Source organism: Microcebus murinus, chromosome 7, assembly GCF_040939455.1.
Source record: "Microcebus murinus isolate Inina chromosome 7, M.murinus_Inina_mat1.0, whole genome shotgun sequence".
NCBI classification, from domain to species: domain Eukaryota; kingdom Metazoa; phylum Chordata; class Mammalia; order Primates; family Cheirogaleidae; genus Microcebus; species Microcebus murinus.
In genome coordinates this window covers 1,557,814-1,563,813 of record NC_134110.1, presented here as the reverse complement: position 1 = coordinate 1,563,813, position 6,000 = coordinate 1,557,814, and positions in this window count along the sequence as shown.

Genomic DNA, 6,000 nt, shown 5'->3' with positions numbered 1-6,000 from the left:
TTAGGATAAATTCTTAGACACAATTTTGGAGCCAAAGTCTGAATACATTTTGCAGTTATTTTTGCATAATACTAAATGCTTTATAGAAAATTTGTGCCAAATTATTCTTATAGCATCATTGTCTGAAAATGCCCATTTATTCTTGTCCTTCATCATCCTTATTAATATCTTCCAGTTTAATAGATGAATAATATCTCACTACTGGCCGGGCACGGTGGCTCGCGCCTGTAATCCTAGTACTTTGGGAAGATGAGGCGGGAGGATTGCTCAAGGTCAGGAGTTCCAAACCAGCCTGAGCAAGAGTGAGACCCCTCTCTACTAAAAATAGAAAGAAATTAATTGGCCAACTAAAAATACATAGAAATAATTAGCCAGGCATGGTGGCGCATGCCTGTAGTCCCAGCTACTCGGGAGGCTGAGGCAGGAGGATTGCTTGAGCCCAGGAGTCTGAGGTTGCTGTGAGCTAGGCTGACGCCACGTCATTCATCACTCTAGCCTGGGCAACAGTGAGACTCTGTCTAAAAAAAAAAAAAAAAAAAAAAATCTCACTATTGTTTCAATTTGCATCTTCTAATTACCAACAATATTGGATTTTTAAATACACCTTTTGCCATTTAGATTTTTTCTTAGGTAAATTGGACACTTTTTCTTTTCAGTGTTTTTTGTTGTTGTTGTTGTTGTTGTTGTTCCTTACTGATTTATAAGACATTCTTATATATAAGACATCAGTGGAGCCTCAGTTGGACAGAAGCAGCATTTAAGGACCATCCCTAATGTGATGGGACGATTTGCAAATTGTGTGCAGAAAGTTTAGGGACCCAACAAGGAGTAGTGCTATGGTGCCAGGCTTGCAAAAGTGGGGAGCAGTTACCACTCGCAGGCCTGGCAACCCCAGGGAGAGAGCAGGTACAGGGACCGGGACAGCTAACTATAAAGAGGGCCTTTGGCCGGGGACAGTGGCTCACACCTGTAATTCCAGCACTTTTTGAGGCCAAGGTGGGAGGATCGCTCAAGTCCAGACGTTCAAGACCAGCCTAGGCAACATAGTGAGACCCTGTCTCTACAAAAAAATTTTACAAAAAGAAATTAACTTGGTGTGGTGGTGTGCACCTGTAGTCCTAGCTACTTGGGAGGCTGAGGCAGGAGGATCCCTTGAGCCCAGAAGTTGGAGGTTTGTAGGCTGCAGTGAGCCATGATTCTGCCACTGCACTCTAGCCTGGGTGACAGAGCAAGACCCTGTCTAAAAAATAAAAAAATAAAAAAATTTAAAAAGCAGAAGAGTTTGACCCACGCTCTATCTTCCTAGGAGGGACAGAGCCAACCCACAGCGGCATCACGACAGGGGTGGTGGCATTAGCCCCCCAGCCCAGCACTCTCCTTCCCCCTCCGTCTCTTGAAGGTGCCCCCCAGTGGGCCAAACCCTACAGGGAGCAGAGTGCCAGGGACCTGCTACTGGACTCACGTCACTCTGGGGGCACCGAACAGGGCAGGGAGGGTGCAGGACCAACCTGGGAGCAAACAGAAGATGACCAGACACGCACAATACCAATTTTTTAAAAAAAATCTAGGACATGTATATATATATTTAAACTCATTTCCTCAGTTTATTTGCTTTCAATATTATTTAGACTTTCAGTACTTTTATGTAGTCATATTGACCCATTTGATGGCTCTTATTTCTGGTGGTTTGTTTAGGAAAGCATTCTCCATCCCAGCATTGTGTCATTGTGCAAACAAATACTGAATGTGTTCCCTCTGCAATGTGATAATCTATTTAAAAGACACAAACACGCAGGGTTTCATGTTAGCAGCTTAATTCTTTCCAAGGGGGTGCACGCCCTTGCGCTCCCCACCCCCCAATCCGCTCTGTGTTTTCGGTTGGTGGGGCCGGACGCACGTGTGCGGCACAAGCCAGGGGAGAGCCGTGTTCTCTCCCCGCCGCCTGCAGACCCTCTCTGCTGCCTCAGCCCTGCGCCACCCTGCAGGCTCGCGGGCGGGTACCAGCTTGTGAAAGCCAGCTGTTAAATAGACTGGAATTTGCAGGCCGGCTGTCAAACCACTGCAGCTTGACACCCGCGGACTGTGAGGGCGGGGTTTGCACTGCGGGCAGGAATGGGAGCTACAGGTCGGGGCTCCCTACCTGCCTTCCCATCAGCTCACCCGCACCCCACGGCTTGCACCCCCTTCTCCGTGGGCACATGCAGGAGCGAGCGGGGGCCTGGGCTGTTCTGGTCTCTCCTCCCAGCTGGCCTTCCCACCCCACGTCCCCGTCTGCCCACTCCTGCGTGTGGCTCCCTGTGCAGGGACGGGCACAGAGGGAGGGAGGGATTGGAGGAAAAGGGGTTCAAAGGTCGGGGTAATTAGCGTTATTATAAACAGAAGGTCTGTGCACGCCCTCTCTCAGGGCAGGTGCCCAGATGCAGGCTGTTTGGCGTGGGACACGTTTTGGGATTATTCCAAGGCACCACCTTACCTACTTTGATCTGAGCAATACGGTTTTCAGCTGAATGCGGTGCCGCTCCTGGCTTTGCCAGTGCCCTCTGGCACCTCGTTCTGCCGGGAATCCCCAGGCGGGTGGTCTTTTGCGCCGGGGCCCCTTCTAACCAGCTCTCACCGGGGCTGCACCAGCCTCTGCCACATGCGCACGGCCCGAGGGACGCCCGGAGCACCCGTGCCCAGCCGCAAGGAGGAAGCGCGGCTGCCCAGAGGCCGCCCCAGCCGCTGGGCACTGCAAGCAGCTCCAGCCTGCGCCTTCGGTCACCCCTGGACTAGAGGCGCCTCTGCCTCTACCTCCCACCTGGCTGGCGTGGAAGACAGGCTCTCAGAGAACCTCAGCCCCAGCGCCAGCCGCAGCTGGGTGGCGCGGCGAGCGCCCACAGGGGAAGTAGAGTGTCAGGCTCTTCTTTCTGCAGGATCCCCCCAGTGTCCCCGAGGGGTTCTCTTAAAGCCTCTCGTGTGGCCTAGGGGTATGCCCCCCGTGAGAGAGGGGAGCCCACCGCACAGTCTCTGCTTCTGATTCTCCATTAGGGTGTCGCCCTTCTGCGACTCTGGTCTGGAGGTGGGTGATGGGCCCAGTGTGAGGACAGTCACCTCTGGCCAACCCCTTCGGTCCAGCAGCTCCTCCTGAGGATGGGGGGGGGTCATTGTTGTAAAGTTTTCCGGCAGTGAAAGAAACAGAGCGAGATAAAGAGTGGGGCCAAACAATGTGGCTTTATTACACGCTCCCAGATGAGGTTCTGGGGTCCCAAGAAAGGAGGGCCTGAGAAGTCACATCCGTCTGAAGGGGGTGAGGCCTTTTATACCATTTAGGCCGGGCTAGGGACTTTTGGCAGGAAGAGCTGGGTATTTTCCATTGTGACCTTGGGTGGTCATTGAGAAATAGGAGGGGCTGGAGGTATTTGCGGAATGCAGGAGCCAAAACTTTCTTATCCAGGTGGACACCTGGATGTGGTTGTTCTCAGTGGGGCCTGGTCTCGTGAGCCTTTTCTTTTTTGATCTAGGGAGGGGAGGGGGCCCGCCACCAGCCTTACAATTGTCTGTCATCCGTCGTCCTCAGCAAATCACATTCCTTATAGTGACTGACACACTGAGGTCCTTGGAGAAGACAGTCCTGCTTAGACAGGTAAAGAGAGACTGCCGTCGCAAGACCCTTGTGAGTGCTCTGTACTGCTAACAACGGCGGCCACCCAGAGAGGACAGCTCTTGCTCAGCAGAGCACCCGGATGAGCCTTTAGCTATGGAAAGAAATGCCTGGGCCATCTTTTATGGGAGACGCAGCCACGCTGTGTGTGCGCTGTGAAGGGGCGGAAAGTTCTGGGTTCCGGGAGTGCCGGACCTTAGGAATTTGCTTAAGGTGTTGGGGTCGAGAGGGTGGAGGAAATTTCGGGCAACCATGACTAATAGAATGATGACTAACATCCTATTTTAAGTTGTTGTTATGTAATGCTCCCAAATCTTCAGCACAACTCTGCTGCAAATAACTTCCCTGTGTTTGTGTAATTTGGGGGAATCAAGAGGGAAAGAGGCCATCCGCGATGGTCACTTTTATGTGTCAGCTGGGCTCGGCCACCAGGCGCCCGGACACTGGGTCACACACATCATCCCTGCTGGGTGCCACCTTGAGGGCGTTTCTTCTGAGACCGACGCTCGGGTGGGCAGCCTGAGTGCGTGAACTGAGCGCGCAGACTGAGTGCGTGGACTGAGCGCGCAGCACGCCAGGCCTCACCCCATCAGCCGAAGGCTTGACCAGAGCAAAAGGGTGAAACAAGAGAATTCCCGCCACCCGTGAGCTCCGGCGTTGGGCTTTTTGGGTTCCTGCGTTTTCCCCTGTCTTTGCACCGAAACATCGGCTCTCCCGGGGTCTCCAGCTCGCCGGCTGCAGCCCTGGGACTCCTCAGTCCCCTAACTGCGTGATCCAACTCCTCATGGTGAATTGTGCGTGCGTGCGCGTGCGTGCCCATGTACGCCTGTGCCCATGCACGTGCGGGCTCGCCTATATGTGTGTGCGTGCTCGTGCATGCGTGTTGGCAGTGAGTGCGGCTTGCTGAGTGTCCCCAGTCCTGGGGCACACGCAGGTTGGGTTAAACATGAAGAGAGGACGGTGGTCTCCAAAAGCCGACAGCACTCAAGCCGGTGTTTGTAGCGATAAGTCCAGCTGCAAATAATTTAATTTTGTTTTCTGTTTTTTGAGACAGAGTCTCACTCTGTTGCTTGGGCTAGAGTGCCGTGGCGTCAGCCTAGCTCACAGCAACCTCAAACTCCTGGGCTCAAGCGATCCTCCTGCCTCAGCCTCCCGAGTAGCTGGGACTACAGGCATGCGCCACCATGCCCGGATAATTTTTTTCTATTTTTAGTAGAGATGGGGGGGGGGGTCTCACTCTTGCTCAGGCTGGTCTCGAACTCCTGGGCTCAAGCAACCCTCCTGCCTCAGTCTCCCAGAGTGCTAGGATTACTGGCGTGAGCCACCACACCTGGCCCTAATTGTGTTTTCTTAATCGAATCTGAGGGTCTTTGATTTCTGGCAAGGAAACCTACGTTGGTGACATACTGTTACTACGGTAACGTCTACACTCCCGTCTACCCCCGTGCCCTGTGGTCATTTTTGTGTTTTCTTGTGGTGACCTTAGTATTCTCTCGTTATGTAGAGGGTATTTTGTTTTCATCTTCTGCAGTGGTTTGGGAAGGAGACGTCTCAGTTGAAGTGCTATTAGCTATCACCATTAGTTTCTGTTTTCATTCTTGAACCTATAATTAGGAGTCTGCCAACGTCTAGGGTAACAGGAGACATTTTCCTCCCACAAGGAAGGTGAGGCCTTTGGCATGACCTCCGTCTGAGCCCGCTCTCCTGCCTGTGCTCACGTGTCTGGCATGTCCCGGTGACAACCTGCTTTCCTTCGTGGATGGTGTCGGGCAGCTGTCTGTTTCAGCTTTGCACGCGGTTCTGTGTTTACGCTTATAATACTTTTTCAATGTCTTTGGGATGTCAGGGTTTGCTGCCAGCTCTGCCAGGTCTTTGTTTGTTTTTGCCTTTCCTGTTCTTTTTTTTTTTTATTTTCTTCTGAGACAGAGTCTGGCTCTGTTGCCCAGGCTAGAGTGCCGTGGCGTCAGCCTCGCTCACAGCAACCTCCAACTCCTGGGCTTAAGCAATCCTCCTGCCTCAGCCTCCCGAGTAGCTGGGACTACAGGCATGCGCCACCATGCCCGGCTAATGTTTTCTGTATATATATTTTTACTTGTCCAGATAATTTCTTTTTAGTAGAGACAGAGGTCTCGCTCTTGCTGAGGCTGGTCTCAGACTCCTTACCTTGAGCAATCTATCTGCCTCAGCCCCCAGAGTGCTGGGATTACAGGTGTGAGCCACCGAGCCCAGGCCCTATTCTGGAATTCTTAAATTTGTTTCTGCTGTGTGAGTTAGAGAACAAATACCTTGGAGTAATTTCCTTCAGGAAGAGCACCCAGGTGTGCCCTTTCTAAGCACCTGTGTATCCGAGAGTTACTGTG